Raw genomic sequence first — 17,966 nt, forward strand, 5'->3', positions numbered from 1 at the left:
TTAGTTATGTGCTAAGTGTCCTGTTCCCTTGCCTCTGCACCATCTTTTCATTGCCATTAGTGAAAATATATTCATGCTTAGTTCAGTGTTATCTTCAGAAGGCCACCTTTAATATACTTGCCTCTCACTGTCATGATTAGACTATTGTTTGTTACAAGCACTGCTGCAGACATCACTCAGATTAAATAAATATGAACGACTGTATGGAGGTAAAACAGAAAGATCTGGAGAAGGAATGAAAAAAATGCTGCAGAGCAACATTATCTTTCCTCGCATCAAAGTTACATGTTTGCGAGTGAACAATTAGAATTTCCAAATTCAGAATAGTGTTCAACTGATTGAAAAGCAACATTTTGATTCACACAGCGAAAGACTGATCTAAATTATGGGCTCCACTGAGCTATGGTATTTGATTTTTGGTATTAGATGAGTAGTCCCAATCAGACATGAATTCTGTGTTGCTCCATTTTCTCATTAGTAAGTTGCTGAATGCAGCACCCAAGAAAAAGGGATGGAGCCTCACAAGACATGTTCCTCTGTGTCCTAGGGTCCACTCATCATTAGGGGCACCTCCTCCTGGCCACTCTGGGGATTAGCTCCTTCCAGGTCTGGGCTCCCTTCTGCTGCTTACCTCACACCTGACTGCCGCTCTCCCTCGCAGTCTCTGCGACCATGGGTGCTCCTTCTTCATGACTTGTCCCTCCAGCCAGGGACTATTGGTGTTTCCCCCTTCCTGGAAATCAACATCTTTTCTAAAGAACAGGCTCGCTACTTGGAAGGGCCAGACTGTGATACCCTTACATATATCAACTTCAGTGAGACTGCTGATGGCTTAAGGTACTATTCAACATGATTAAGAGTATCAGTCTGGTCCATAGAAGTAGTCTGCAGTCATTGCCCGGAAGAAGAGAGGTGTATTTTGGGGCTATAAAGGCAAGTAATGAAGTTACATTGGTGGTGTATTGATTGAAACTCAGTAAAAACAGTTTAAAACAAAGGAAGATCTAGTATCTTCACCTGCTAATGTGCTTTTGAAAAAAGCTATTCGTTAAAGAAACACTGTGGTTAGTCAGCAAAATATTCCCTCCAAGTTTGTTGTATATCAGCTTCCATGCGATGAGGTAACATCAAAATATAACTACTAAAAACTGAACCACTGTAAATGGACAATATTCATTCTACTCAATCCCTTAAATTTGTGGTTTCCCATACCATTGTGTCTCAAGGCAGATACATGAAATTTCAATTAGTTACTTTTCAGCTTTCTTCTGCATTGATGGAAATAAATCAAAAAGGTTTTCATGAAACTATTCTGAAGACAAAGCACCGCAAATTCTCAGTGCAAAAGCTGCTCTCTCTTAGTGCACAAATATGCACAAAGTTATTTGAAATAACTCAACCTTTTGCACTTAGAAAGGATTGTTTCCCCACTTCTGTGCATAACACAAGCAGCAGGGAGTTCATGTACATGTAATGAATCAGCACTGAAAAACTTACAGCTACGTATACATATACAAGAGGGCTGCTCTTATCAGAAGGCTGCTCATGCCTCTGCAGTTATGCACATTTCTGACATGAAACTCAGGGATATTTAGCTTTCCATGAATTCTAAAAAGTGCACTTGCATCTAAATCTCAAATTCCTTAGCATATATGTGTATACCAAACTTATGGGCTGAGGACCTTCAATATTACCCTGTCCTGATTCAGGTTTATATTTTCCCAATCTTCATCAACCAGACACTTTATTTTTGAGAAACTACAAACATTAAACAGCCTCGAAATACTATATTTACACACAAACATTTTTTTAAGAATTAAAATGCCACAAAACCAACCTTAACTCTGCCCCATATCAGGACTACATATAACAGGAAGAAACCAGGAGACAATCCTAGCCCAAACCCATTCAATCCTCCTACATGCATCTTCATTTCATCAATAATTTCCCAAAAAGTGAGGTAAATGATAATATCTGACAAAAAGAAAACACAGCTGTGTAACAGCATTAAAACTGAGCTGCACCTGTCTATATGTTGCTGTAGAAAAGTATGTCTGCCTTCCTAAAGGATATATCCAGTCACCAGAAAGAGGCAAGATTTAAAAACTATTCACTGGGAGAAGCACATTTGGGAAAATTTCCCCAAAGTGTGCATGGTTTTAAACACAAAGTGTGTTCAGACTGTAAGACACATACCTGCCATATCTTGAACTACAAACTAAATGGCCAGAGTAAATATTATTGCTTTCAAACCAGGAGCACAGGGTGACAGGATATCACGCTTACCAATCACAGGTGTGTATTTACAAATTCAAAGTCACCCACTCCAGGAAAAATACACAAATAAAGTGTTTTTCAGATGTCCACTGCCAGAGGCTGCAAACTTCTGAGTCCTTCATCCAAATGTCTCCATCTCACACAGAAGGCATGTGCACAGATTGGTGGGAGACGATGGTAAAATGAAGGTGGTTTGGGTCGGGGTCCTCAACCTTTTTTCTTTCTGAGCCCCCCTCTTCCTCCAACAAGCTATACAAATTCCACAGCTCTCCTGTGCCACAACAACTGTTTTTCTGCATATCCAATATATTAAAAAGCCCAGGGCTGGCATTAGGGGGCAGCAAGCAAGGCAATTGCCCAGGGCCCCATGCCCCAGGGGGCCCCTTAAAGCTAAGTTGCTCAGGCTTCGGCTTTCTACCCTGGGCCCCAGCAAGTGTAACACCAGCCCCTCTCTGGTTTATTTTGGCGGACCCCCTGAAACCTGCTTGTGGCCCCGCAGGGAGCCCAGACCCCTGGTTGAGAACCACTGGTTTGGGTGATCTTCACTGTGGATTTCCATCTTTCCCTAATTTTGTGTCTATGAGATTTTAGGTGTAATATCACATCAACTCTGAGTGTCTAGGATTTTAATGTTGTTTTACTGAGAAAACAATAACATTCTTTTAATGCTTTCTTCCTTTCAGTAACTGGTATTTACAACTTTGACCGTCTTAATGAAACATCTTGCCTGGGATATAAAAATAATCTATAGAAAAGGCAGAGCTATGGGCTAAGTTGATGTGCAGTCTCTAAACTGCGCTGATCAACATGTTCCGAGAGAAACCTTATCATGGCTCGGTTCAGCTGCTCTGAACTCACAAACATCACCACATACTAGGATCCCAACAGCAGAAATGAGGGCATGAAGCCCCTTGGGAAGAGCAATGGGGCCCTCCTTTCTGAGACTGGTAAATGTGCAGAAGATGTCCCTGTTGTACTGGCCAGGGGCAGAGTTCACATGTTTAGTCTTCAGGGCATTAGCAAGAGAAGCACTCACTGTTGTACAGAGGCCATCACCAGATATATACATGAAGTGGTATATGCAGGATTACACGTTAAGCAGTATTGATACAGACTTTATTACACTGTGGACTGACTGGCACTCTATGAACAAAACACTCTGCATTTAGAATAAAGAAGCTGCTTACCTCTAACCTTTGCATCCACTAGTTATACAGCAAAACCTGGCTAATTTGAACTCATATCTTTGAGGCACACTGAAATTTACAAAATTGTGCAAATGAGCTAGTAAGTGAATGCACATTACTTTAAAAAAAGAGGAAGTGATGATGTATCCCAAAATGTATTCTATATTTGGCAAGAGTGGCTTAGTTTTATTATGCATAAAATTGTGATTTTTCTGTATTGTATTTTGTATTACACACACTTCACTGGTTGGGCAAAACCTCATTACAGCTCTGCTGTTAACTCTTTGCTGTGAGCCGGGGGTAAAAACTCCTTTATGTATAGATTATTGGCTGTGTAGATTAGTGAATTTGAGCTAGCAGAATATTTGCAACACACATACATGTATATAGCATGCATTGCATACATACATGTACAGTCTATCATGGGGGACTCCATTGTCCATGGCTACTTATTTTAAAAAAGAATGAATTTGATGAAAGCGATCATCAGACTGAAGATTCTGCAGTACAGTTTGTGATAAAGCCTTAAATTACATAGCTATTTATATTCCTTGTCACCGCATACAATTTTACCTACATGCAGTAGTGCTGTGAAGAAAAAACAGCTGCATGTGGACTTGAGTTTCACTGTTTACGTTTATTTTCAGGTGGCAAATGGCACTAAATTATTTGAATCTCCTGAGTGTTCAGTTAACTGAATCTAAAGCAGGCTGTCACTGTATGAATTTTAGTAGAAAGTGCTTACTTGCACTTAGAAATTGAGAGGGAAAGGAAATCAGCTACAAACCATGACATTTTATACACTGCAAGTCTATACTACCTTCTCAAAAGCCTTTGTAAATATTAGATCTCACAACACCTGAGAGGTAGGTAAACATTGTAGTCTTCACTTTCCAAATAGGGGGAAAGGTGAAGAATAGAGTTACAGAGATACAGAAGAATTAATGGAGTTGACTTGCCCAAGCTTATTCAACAAGTGTGCATCAGAGTCCAAAACCAGAACCCAGATCTAAACTTCCCATCTTGTGCTTTAACCGAAAGACGAATCTGCATTCTTCTTCCCCACTTTTGCCTTATCTCATCAATCTGTTTTGTGGCTCTTGTTCTTCATCTCCAAGTGGTCTTGTCAAGTTTGCCTTCCAAGCAGACAACAACCTTCTTCATATCATCCAACATCTCAAATCCCCTTTTCTGTGTCTTCCTTGTGGTCTTTGTCCCATGACTACTAACTCTTGTACTCTCTGGCTAACGTATCCCACATCTTGTTCTCTCACATGACCAAGCCATCTCAGTTGATATTCCCTCAACTTTTCTGTGATGTATCAGAGGTGTAGCTGTGTTAGTCTGGATCTGTAAAAGCAGCAAAGAGTCCTGTGGCACCTTATAGACTAACAGACGTTTTGGAGCATGGGCTTTCGTGGGTGAATACCCACTTCGTTGGATGCATGTGACCAAGTGGGTATTCATCCATGAAAGCTCATGCTCCAAATCGTCTGTTAGTCTATGAGGTGCCACAGGACTCTTGGCTGCTTTTTCTGTGATGGAGGCTACTTGTATCATGGCTCATACTGTTTGATCGTGTAACCTGTTAGTTCTTGTTTTACCCAGCATCCACCTGAGCATTCTCACTCTGGCCGTGTAAAGTAGAAGTTCTCTTCCTCACCAGCAAATAGGCTAACTTGTACATCATAGCTGGCCTTGTCATGGTCTTACCATAAAATACCTATCAACTCCCTCCATTTGCACTGAGTGCTCTTCATGCTGTTCCAAACATCCACATCCACATCGCCAGCATGGCTCAAAACTAACTGAGGCATGTGAACTGTTGCACAGGCTAACTCTATATCATCTAGTTTTACTAGCTTCTCAATGTTCCTCTTAACAAAAGGATTGCATGTGTTCTGTCTTTTGTCAACTGATTCATAAACCATTCTCTTCTAATGCTGCCCTCCATTGTTCTAGATCCCTTTCCAGTTTGTATTTGTATTTGTAACACAACACAATGTCATTAGTGAAAAGCATGCCCCATAGAGCCTTTCCCCAATCCCTGTATCAAGGTGTCCACTACAGTCAAAAACAGGTATGAGCTTAAGGCTGATCCTTAATGTAGACCTACCTTCACAGTCAATGACTCACAGTAGCTGCCGCTATTTCTCACTATTGCGCTACCCTCATACACGTCCATGATAGTCTGAACATATCTCCAGCAAACACTAAACATGATTCTTTACATTTCCCCCTATACTTCTGCAATATTCAGTCTGCAAATGTTGCATCCTTTGTTGAATATAGCTGTTAAAGGTGATATATCGCATAGGCCACATGAGGCATTTTCTAGGCAGTGAGAGCTCATCCTCAAACCCACTTCAGCTATGACAGCTCTTTAACAGGCAAGGCCAATCTTCCTGTCCATTTTGAAAACTAGTACTTACTGTGAATGGTCTTCTTACAAGCGATAGAAATCACGGACGAAGAATTCTGCACAAAGATGAAGACCAAACAAAATCAGTCTGAGAAACTCAGCCCTGAGATTTTATTTTTTATGATCTATTTGTATTTATTTAAAAACATTATCAAACGTACAAATATAAGAAATATAAATTGAGAAGGGTCACATGTCTAACCTTCATTACTTCACTAATACCTTATCTCCTCTTGATTTTTGGTTGAATTTATTTTATTAACTGTTAATGCCCACATACATTTAAGACCCTATTGGGAACCTTCTGCATGCTGAACTCTTAGTATCTAAGGCTCAGATATTAAGTAGTATTTCTGATAACTTGTCTGCTGAAGTGTTTGGATGCTGCTGTAATTATTAGAACTGGGGGCACTGGCTGTTAGGAGTCTGAAAGGACACGAAACAGGAAGCAGGTGGGAGGAGTTGAGGAGGCTGAGTGAGGGTTACAGAGGTTGCAGCAGCAGCTTGGTAGAGAGGTTTCCACTGTAAAAATAAAGTCTTGCTGAAGTTTGTTAGTACCTTGCCTGGTTGATACAACATTTTGGAGATGAAGGTGGGATCTTCTGCCTCTGAACCCACCTGCACCCTTTCTGCAAAGCTCAGGTAAGCCTCCAATTGCTTTTATTGTCTGGATCCATAGTTTGAGACTTATCTGCTTGCAATCAATGCTACAGAGATTTCTGAAGTAAGAAAGTGCGCTCTGCTAATTCACTGCCTTGGAGCAGAAGGGCAGTGTATATTTTACACTTTTCCCCTTGCAGATGATAAATATGAGACTGTACTCATTGCATTAAAGAACTTTTTTGTGCCAAAAGTGAATGTAGTAGCTAATCGCTACAGATTTCGCCAGCGTGAGCAGAAACCAGGGGAGACTATAAAGCAGTATATTGCTTCCCTGAGGAGTCTGATTGTAACTTGTGACTTTGGCAATATGGCAGGTGAGATTATTAGAGACCAGCTCATTGAGAAAAACAGTTGAACAGAACCAAGCAAGGTATAAGGCTTTCACAGACAAGCGGCGGGGTGCTAAGGAACCAAAGTTTGAGTGTGGTTCCTTCATTAGAATCTGAAAATCTGGAATCTTACTCAAAGGGGACCATAAATTCACAGCTCCTCTTAAAATCATAGAGAAGAAGGGACCTTACACCTATTGACTTTCTGATGGGCGGATATGGAATGCTTATCTTGCACATGCCTATGTACCAAGAAGAGATTATGCCAACACCCAGTCTGCATTGGATGACTTCACCGTAGAACCAACACAAGAAGACATTGCACTGGAACCAGGGCTTGAGAGATGGCCTGTCAGACCCAAACGACCACATGCCTGGACTAAAGAGTATGTTATATAGTATCTATAGTATTTTCAGTGTAATATTTCTGCCAATAGTATAGTGTCTTGTTTCATATTTGTTCCTGTGGTTAGAACAACAATGTTTATTTTAATTGGGAAGGTTTCTTAAGAGAAGAGGGAATGTGGTGTTTGGATGCTGCTGTAATTATTAGAACTGGGAGCACTGGCTGTTGGGAGTCTGAAAGGACAGGAAACAGGAAGGACGGAGGACAAATTGAGGAGGCTGAGTGAGAGTTACAAAGGGTGCAGCAGCAGCTTGGTAGAGAGGTTTCCACTCTAAAAATAAAGTCCTGTTGAAGTTTGTTAGTACCTTGCGTGGCTGATACAACATCTGCCCTCTGATTCACACATACAACTCGTATTACATTCAGAGGGGGCAGTCTCTGTAGACTGGAAGGCAGAAGTTTGCTCAGTGACTAGCAATCACTTATAGATATTTTTCAGTGGCTCATACTTTATTTCACTTTATGCTCCATCAGTCATCTAAATTCATACACAATTATCTATTGTAAATATATGGGGACAAGGTACAAATTCTTACTGAAGCCAATAGGATTGCACCTATGAAAGGAACTTGTCTCAGGCTGTATTTTCCAACACTTGGGACATCAAATTACTGGTCATCACCATGCTCATAAGAGAATACAGCCGCTAGACCTATTGCTGTTTATAAACTGCCAAAATATACAACGCCCATCTTCATAAAAAACAATACAAGTCCATTTATCTTCCACCATTAGGAACAAACTCCTCCACCCTCTGAGGGGGATTGTTAAAGAAAAATTGTTAAAAAATATAACTGTCAGTTTACATACACCGTTATTTGATTTGTGCGTGCAGCTACAGCAATTGCATATGTAGATCAGGCATAGAATTGCAGATGTATTTTTGAACACATAGTTTTGCACTTATTGACCTGCAATCCCTGTGTTCAAAGGTAAGAGTCAGATATAGTACAAAGTGTTTCTAGGTCATGCATGGGCAGTCTAGGGCATCTCCTTCAGTCATCCCAGGAATGTCTTTAGTAGGCTTTGGAGCAAAACAGATCACGGATAAAAACTTTTCTTGCGGGAGGATTCCAACTGAGAATTTTTCCTAAAGTTGACCTCACAACAGGTTTCCCTTTCTATAATAAAGAAGATGTCCTACGCTTCATGACTTTTTTTTTTAGCAGTTAGTATCTATATGCAATGTCGTACTGGGCTGTAAATTTTACATGCACATTGCATTGTGTGCAGGAGCCCCCACCCCTAATGCACCAGGAGCAATAAAAACCCACCCACAAACTTCTGACTTCACACCCAGAGGGAAATTTCATCTCAACAAAATCACTATAAAAGAAGATAACCTGATAGTACTTGGCTCCAGTATTAGCAAGGAAGCAAATGAGACCAACATTCACAAGTGGAGCAAACATGGTAAGAATAATTTTGTAGCAGATCAAATATCTGTTTTATATTCAATACACCTCAAATCTATTGGGGCAGTTCTCAGACAAAGGGTCTCTTAGCCACTGTCCTCTGAGAGGCAATGGTCTAACATGGCAATTACAGCAGTTAATTAACACTATATAAACCACAAAAAAACACCTGTAAAAACAACCCTATTCCCCAAGACCTGTGGAGAGGGAATAAGCTTCAGCATCAGCTTACACTCCTCACCTGATATTTCATAGGAAAAGGTCATTACAAGTTCACTCACCAGTAAGACCAGTACACCCTTTTCACCTTCGATGAAATCCTAGCTCCACTGAAGCCCACAAGAGTTTGTCACTGACTTCAACGGACCAAGATTTCAACCCTTCTCTTTTTTCACCACTGCCCAAAATGGAAACAGATTGGAATTCAGGGCAACATATATAATAAACATTTAATACTCCTACTGTGTTTCCACCCAAGGATCTCAAAGCACATTACACTAAAACAATCAAGCCTGACAAACACCTCTTTGCAATAGGGATTATGCTACATACCTGTTTGACTGATGGGAAAACAGAAGCATTGGTGGTGGGGAGAGAGGAATTACTTGCCTGGTGTCACATAGCAAGTCAGCAAGAGAGCAAGTAATAAAAATCCAAGCTCTGGCTCCCAAACTTTTTTAATCACAACACAATTCACAGAGTATATCCCAGAAGGGACCATTAGGCATCTAGTCTGACCTTCTGTACATCACAGGCCATAGAACTTCATCCAGTTAAACATGTATTGGGCCAAATAACTTGTTTGGCTAAAGTCTAACTTCCAGAAAGGCATCCCATCTTGATCTGAAGACATAAGAGATGGAGAATTTACCACTTCCCTTAGTTTCTTCCAATAGTTAATCACCCTCACTGCTAAAGATACATGCCTTATTTCCAATTTGAATTTGGTTGGCTTCAGCTTCCTGCCATTGGTTCCCACTATCAACAATATTAAAAAATTCTTTAGTACCTAGTATTTTCTGCCTGTGAATGTATCTACAAACTGAACAAGTCATTTCTTAATTGGTTTGATAAACTAAACAGATTGAGCTCTGTAAGTCTCTCACCACAAGGCATTTTCTCCAGCCATCAAATCATAAGGCTCTTCTATGCATCCTCTCCAATTTTTTCAACATCCTTTTAAAAAGGTGGACAACAGAATTGGATGCAAGTATAGATATCCCCAATGCTATATTCAGAGGTCAAATTGCCTCCTTTCTCCTACTCACTACTCCCATTTTTACATCCAAGGATTGTGTTAGCCCTTTTTGGCCCAGCATTGCACTGGGAGCTCATATCGAGTTGCTTGCCCACTATGACCCCTAAATCTTTTCAAGCATCACTGCTTTCCAGGATAAAGTTCCCCTTTTTCTAGGTATGGTCTGTATTCTTTGTTTTCCAATGAGTATTCCTTGTTTGTTTAGATAAGATTTGCATTTGGCTGTCTTAAAATGCTTTTTGTTTGAATGGGCCCAGGTTATCAAGCAGTCCTCTATAATGTTTCCTCTAACTCAGGGATCGGCAACCTGTCAGAAGTGATGTGCCGAGTCTTCATTTATTCACTCTGATTTAAGGTTTCATGTACCAGTAATACATTTTAATGTTTTTAGAAGGTGTCTTTCTGTAAGTCTATAATATATAACTAAACTATGGTTGTATGTAAAGTAAATAAGGTTTTTAAAATATTTAAGAAACTTCAATTAAAATTTAAATTAAAATGCAGAGCCTCCAGACCGGTGGCCAGGAGAGTGCCACTGAAAAACAGGTCGTGTGCCGCCTTCAGCACACGTACCATAGGTTGTCTAGCCCTCCTCTAACTGAATCAAGCAAATGAAAAAGCCTGGCTTTCAGAAAAGCTAATCATCTGCCACTCTCATTGGTTCAGCACTTCTAAAAATCCTAATTAGCCTCTCCCTTTTGCCTTCAGAAAGATGGATTTATATTCTCCAAACTCTGAATCTGAAACTAAATATCTAATTTACACTAGGGTTAGGAGAACCAGTTTGCATAAATTACAAAAGAACGCGCTATGGTACAACAATCAAAGAGAAAAAATATGCCCAAATAGAGTATAGCTACATTATTAAATAAGTACATAACTGATGACAAAAGGACTAACACATCAACACAAAATTGACTTCCTCAGAGCTAAGTGTACCTGAGAGAGAAGAAACTTCATGTTTTGAGCAGCACATGAATCAATAGCACAGTCATTGACATTGACTGGTGTCAATTTTCTGCTGTTACTTAGAAATCATTGATATAAATGAAGAAAACATGACTGAAAGGTTCTGTGTACACTAGCACATTTGTGCGCAATAAAGCAGCTTTGAGTGCTGTAACTCTTGAGGTGTACACACTGCCAAGCCCCTTAGTGCACAGAAACTGCGCAGATGCAGCACTCTAAAAAAAACACCTCGATGAGAGGCGTACAGCTTTCTGCACCGTGGCTACAGCACTGAGGTACCACTGTAGACACCATGGTGACTACAATGCTGGGATTGGCCTCCGGGAGGTGTCCCACAATGCCTATTCTCACCTTTCTAGACATCGGTTTGAACTCTATTGCCCTGCCCTCAGGTGAACAACCGTCAGCCCCATCTCATACATTCCTTTGCAGATTTGAAAGTCCCCTTCCTGTTTGCTCAATGACATGTGCAGTTGTCTCAGCGCATCTTTCCAGGTGGCCATGCCTGCTCCACGCACCAGGAAATCCCCCACTTGGAGCAATGCTCATCGGCATTTGGGGAGAGGAAGCAGTGCAGTCACAGCTGTGCTCCAGTCATCGGAATTATGATACCTATGGACAGATTTCTAGATGCATGATTGAAATGATAGAAAAGGACCATGACCGGAACACACTGCAGTGCAGGGTCAAAGTGAAGGAGCTGCAGAATGCCTACCACAAGGCACGGGAGGCAAACCGCCATTCTGGTGCTGCAACCACGAGCTGCTAGTTCTACAAAGAGCTGAATGTGATACTCGGTGGTGACCCTACCTCCACTGCGAAGTCCCCTGTGGATACTTCGTAGGCTTCATTGCCAGTCTAGAGTGGACTGAGCCAGGAGGAGGAAATGTTGGATGAAAAGGAGGAGGGGGAACCAGAGGCAGAGGATGACTCGGAGGTCAGAGATGCATGCAGCCAGGAGCTCTTTTCAACCTGGAGGAGCCTAGCCAGTCACAGCAGTCAGATATTGGCAAAGTACAAACAGGAGAGGAGGCCCCTGGTAAGTGGATCTGATTTTGGGAACTGCTCAAGCGAGTTGTTGGGGGCAGGAGGGTTGCAGAAAGCAGGCTTGTCTCCCACCTTATGCCTAGTTTGAGCGGTGGAACAGGCTGTTGATTCACTCCCTCACTTCACGGGAATCTCCCTCAGAGATCTCCAGGAAACTCTCATGAAGATACTGGGCAATCCACTGCCGCAGGTTCCTTGGCAGAGCTGCTTTGTTTCTTACCCCATTAACAGTAACTTTCCTGAGCCACTGTGCTGTCAGGGGCGGGGGGGGGGGGGCAACCATAGCGACACACAGGCTAGCCGCATAGGTGGCCAGGGTGGAAGCCACAGGCTTGGAGAAGACCCTCCCTTGATTCTCTGCTCACCCTCGGCAGCGAGATATCTTCCATGATGATCACCTCCTGTGGAAAGTCTGGGGACAGGAATGATTTATCAGGTCCCACATACAGGTGGCTCCCCTAAGTGCCCAAGAGCCATGTGCCGAGTGTACAGCAGGATCCGGGAAAAGTGATTTACCCTGCCACTGCAGCCACTCACCATTTTGGGGGTCTTGTGGCTTATGTGTGCTTGCCTGGGGTCAGTCAGTTAGTGTCAGGTGTGTGAATACTGGCTGCATTTTAAAGCACTGAAACAATGTTGTCTGTGTTGCAAAAAATACTGGTTCTGTAAAATGTTGCATTTATACTTCACAGAGATGACCTTGAGAGGCCAGCCTCCCTTACTGGCAGCAGAATGGTTGCGAAGAATTAGAAAGCGTCCAAGAACTAAGGAGGACTTTATGCATGAGGTTATGATGCACTCCACCACCGAGAAAAAGGAATTGAAGGAGTGGTGGGATAATGAGAAGAGGGAACGAAAGGAGAACGTGGCACACCAGAAAGAAGCCATGGAGTGGCTCTCAACAGTTATGGAGCGCTAAGCGGACATGCTCCAGGCGATACTAGATCTTCCAACCGATCAGCTCCATGTCCGCCCTTCCCTGCAGCCGCTGTCACAAAACTCTTTCCCATGTGCCTCCCACACACACCACCAACACACTTTTATCAAGCTCCTGACTCCACTCTCTACCTGCAGCAGTCCACTCCTCCCTCCTCCCAGACCAACAGTGTGGTCTCCCAGTACCCACTGCACTCAACACCCATCCATCTGCAGTTTGGCCCTGCTGAAGTACAGCACCTGCTGATCATACTCCAAAGGAGAAGGTTGGGTATGATTCCTGGACATATACAAATCTGTAGCTGTCCCGGGCCCCCAACTCCTCTTGAGACCTTCCATTCCCCCATTCCTTCCATTCCCCTCCCTGCTGATGAATTTTTTTATTTGACTCTCTCCTCTGGTTGTTGTCTTTCAATAAAAGAATTGTGTTTGTTTCAAAGCAACCTTTATTCTATTAACTGAAAGCAAAAAGAGCCCTGCAAAGCAACATACAGTTATGTGAAGGCCCCTTCTTGCATCATGCGCACCGACCACCTCCTAGCATTACAAGCACTGCAATCCCGAGCATAGCAACAAATATTACCAGCTTCAAATTGCTGCCTCAAAGCATCCCTGATCCTTATGGCCCCACGCTGTGCCCCTCTAATAGCCCTGGTCTCCAGCTGTTCAAACTCAGCATCCCTGAGTGAAGCTTTCATCCTTACCTTCACAAATATTATGGAGCTTATAGCACGCAGCTATAAACATAGGATTATTGTCATTGGCCATGTCCAGCTTCCCATACAGGCATCACCATCGGGCTTTTAAATGGCCAAATGCACACTCCGCAGTCATTCTGCACTTGCTCAGCCTGTTGTTGAACCACTTCTTGCTGCTATCAAGTTGCCCTGGGTACGACTTCATGAGCCATGGCATTAAGGGGTAGGTAGGGTCTCCCAGGATCACAATGGGCATTTTGACTTCCCCTACAGTGATCTTCTGGTCCAGGAATAAAGTCCCTGCTTGCAGCTTCTTGAACAGGCCAGTGTTCCAAAAGATGGGTACGTCATGCACCTTTCCAGACCAGCCTGCATTAATGCTGTGAAATGCCCACAAGCGCCTGGAAAACCATTGAGAAATACCCCTTGCGATTAATGTATTCAGTGGCTAGGTGGTCTGGTGCCAGAATTAGAATGTGTGTACTGTCTATTACTCCTCCACAGTTAGGGAAGCCCGTTTTTGCAAAACCATCCACAATCTCACACACGTTGCCCAGAGTCACAGTCTTTTGGAGCAGGATGTGATTAATGGCCCTGCACACTTGCATCAACATGACTCCAACGGTCAACTTTCCCACTCCAAACTGGTTAGCGACCGATTGGTAGCAGTCTGGAGTAGCCAGCTTCCACAGTGCAATCGCCACACACTTCTCCAGCAACAGGGCAGCTCTCAGTCTTGTGTCTTTGTGCCACAGGGCTGGTGTGAGCTCATCACACAATCCAATGAATGTGGTTTTCCTCACGCGAAAGTTCTGCAGCCACTGCTGGTCACCCCAAATGTGCATCACGATGTGATCCCACCACTCAGTGCTTATTTTCCAAGCCCAAAAGCATCATTCCACTGTGGTCAGCACCTCCATGAATGCCACAAGCAATCTCGTGTCATAGCTACTTCGTGTGGCAAGATCAATGTCGCACTCCTCTTGCCTTTGTAGTTTAAGGAATAACTCTACTGCCACTCCTGATGTGTTGGTCAGTACGCAGCCAAGAAAAGTTACATTTGTTGTTCAGGCGTTTGAAAGTTAAGTGTTACTTAAAATTTTTGAACATGGCATTTTAAGTTGTTAGTTCTCCTTTATTGGGGTAGGTAGCAGAGCAGTACCATGAGACGAGTAGAACAGGAAGAAGGCAGAATTGAGACCTTTCAGAGTTTTGGCCCAAGCGAGGGGGCATGGGGTATCATTTGAGCTCCCCGCCTCAGGTGCCAAAATGTTGTTGGCTGGCCCTGTAAGAATGACACAGGCATACTGATACCTGCATCTTGGCTCATCCTTGACAACTTCCAAAAGAGCCAGTACAGACCGATACTGACCCATACTGGTATTCAAATCCCAGTTCTCTATTCAAAATAGACATTGCACTAGAATTTCAGAAAAGCAGACTGGGCAACTTTCATTACAGCTGGGGAGAGTACTATCTCCTGCATTCCCTCAATGACAAAGACTTGTGATCTTTTTACTGTGCTCCTAATCTCCATCACATAGAACATCCCATGGGGACAAAGGTCATTGAACTCTCCTCACTGGACTGCAGAGAGCCAAGAACTCCTCCACAAATATGACAAGTGTAAAGACCCAGAAACTGGAAAAGTCCTTCTGGCATCACTGGGTGCAGCAAGACGGAAATGGTGACTTAATGTATAGAAGTTCTAAACTTCATACACTCAAGCAGATGTGCCTGAAACCTGCTGAGACACCTGAGAGCTGCAACTAGGCCTCAGGTGAAAGCCAATGCCATTGCAGGTAAACTTTTGTGGATATTAAAACAGTATCACAAACAAATAGTATCAAAGAGAATTCCGGCATGAACTCCAGGAGGTGATGTTCAAATGAACTCCATTGTCTCAATGATCTGGACCATTCACAATTAAGGAGATTCATTGCTGCAATGGCTTCATCAAACTAGGAAAAGCCATGGGAAAAGATGGCAGTTATTCCAAGTTCCTATATAATCTGGGTCCACTGGCATGGAAAAGGATGATGCAGCTTTTTATCAACATCCTGGAGACTGGTGAAATCCCCTGCGTGAGGAGAAAAACCAAGATCATTGCACTGGAAAGCCTGCAGATGACCCTGCTAGTTATAACTCAGTCTCCCTCTTGAGAATCACATACAAGGGGATGGAGCACATAACTCTGAACAAAATCAGGCCTGCTGTGGATGCCAGCAAACCCAAGGAGCAATCTGGTTTCCAATTGCAACCAGGTCCTGGCCTTCTCCATGAACATCAAGAACAAATTCCAATGAAAACTAAAGACCAGTATTGCTTTCTTCGATCTGTCAGCAGCATGACACAGTCTGGGAGGATGGACTGCTATTGAAACTGATCAAAGTGATCTGGGAGGGGGATTGTAACCCCAACAGGAGAGCTAATGCTGGGAAGAAGGGTCCTGCAACTTAGAGCCTGAGGGTGTGTGGCCACCTCCAGAGCAAGTGTCTGACCCGCTGCATCCCTGCAGCACAGCCAGGGCCTGGGAACGAGGCCTGGAACAACGTGAGGAACAGACTGAACTTCCCTTATATTCCAGAAACTGCTGTTTGTTGTTCCCTGTCCCCACAGAATGTGATTACTTGTTTCCTTTCATCTTTCCCATTTTTTCCTTGTTTTTTTATTAGTTGCTGTTTAATTAATTTATTTGCTTTGAACTATATGTAATGGTCAGTGGGTCAGGGAAGCATCCAGTGTGGAGAGAGCATCCTGTTGTGGGGACTCCCTAGCCCCTGTCCTAAGTGATCATGACAAGATTGAGGTTCGAGCCCCCCAAGAATCCTGGGCCCAGCCTTTTTGGGGTTACAAGGACTCTGCCACACAGGAGAGCAGAAGGGGAGTCCTCGAGGACCGGAGGGCCTCTGGGTAAAGGAAACTGGAGCAAGGACTCAGATCCTTCAGCTAGCCAACTCCACCGGGGTAGTGTATAAGCCAGGAAAGTCTCCCACAATAGCGGGACCATTCCCCTGCTTACACAAGGCAGTGACGTCTCAAGCAGTGGGAAGCAAATGCCTGGTACTCCCAGTCACAGTGCCCAATTAAAGATACCTCAGACCTGATTCTGCAGGTATTTCACAGCTCCACACACTGAACTTCAATGGGAGTTTTGTGCACAGTGATTGTAGGACTTGGGTCTATACAGTAGGGGGCAGATCTTCCTGTTTGGTTCAGGTGCTTGTGGCTGAGTACCACAAAGCAACCCTAAAGCTAGCTTAACCAGCCATCTGAGGAGTTTCCTAGCCTAGGGGAATCTCTAGATGGTGTATGCCCAGTATGTTACTCCTTTGCCAACCCATTCCCACTGCAGTTGCTGATGGGGAGCATGCCTGTGGAAAGGACGGCTTTCCCAACTACCAAAACAATGCCATGTTATTCTGTTCACAGTACACACAGAGATATTAGAGAAAAACCTTAAATGCTCTTGCTAGAAAGTTGTAACATAACACTACTTTCTTAGAATTCAGAATGATAAAACCCAAAAGAACCCAAAAGCTGAGACACTAAACAGGCTGCTCCCTAAAAAGAGAGAAGCACAACTCACGACCCTACTTTACTCTAGATAGGCTGTCTGCAGACTGACTACTGCTAGGCCCCTATCACATGCTTCCCCAATGAATCCCCTAGCCTGCAAGCTGGACCAGGAAACCCCACTGAAAATTTAAACTGATAGATCACAATTTCAACAGTTTTCAATACACCACGTTTGGGCTAACATGGACAGCTGGCATAAGTTACAGCAGCCCTGAGGCTGATCAGATTTGTGTTGGAGACTGGCCTAATTGCCAAAGGGCCCAGACCTGGAAGGTTGGTGGGCAAGGCAAAGGTGGCATAAAGCTCTGGCCACTGCCTTCTGTGTTGGTCTTCCTGAGCAGCACAGCAACAGAATCTGGCCCCAATACTTTTATATTGTTTTAATTATCTTTGCTATCAATGACACCTTAGAAATTGAAAACGAAAATCTGTTTTCAAATCAAATTTACCTTTCCTAGTGGATGTTCTAGCAGACTCCACTGGAATCCTTCAACTGCTTTATGGGTTTCTGCTGAAGAACCACTAGCTCCAGGGATCTATCTGATCTAAAACCTACTTACTGGATGGAAGCAGTAGACACCCTCTGCAAATTTTCAACTGAGATTTCAACCTCAGCTTTCCCAGTTGTGAAGCTCTTGTGCTATGAAGTGTTAAAATGGAAGCAGCATTGCTGGCATCTTGATACTCTCTAGTTCACATGTGCCAGAAAGGTGATAACAGATGCACTCCTCTGGATCATATTTTTTTATTCCTTCCCCACTTGAATTGCTTAAAGAAGCA

This window comes from Gopherus flavomarginatus, chromosome 2 (assembly GCF_025201925.1).
Source record: "Gopherus flavomarginatus isolate rGopFla2 chromosome 2, rGopFla2.mat.asm, whole genome shotgun sequence".
NCBI lineage: Eukaryota > Metazoa > Chordata > Testudines > Testudinidae > Gopherus > Gopherus flavomarginatus.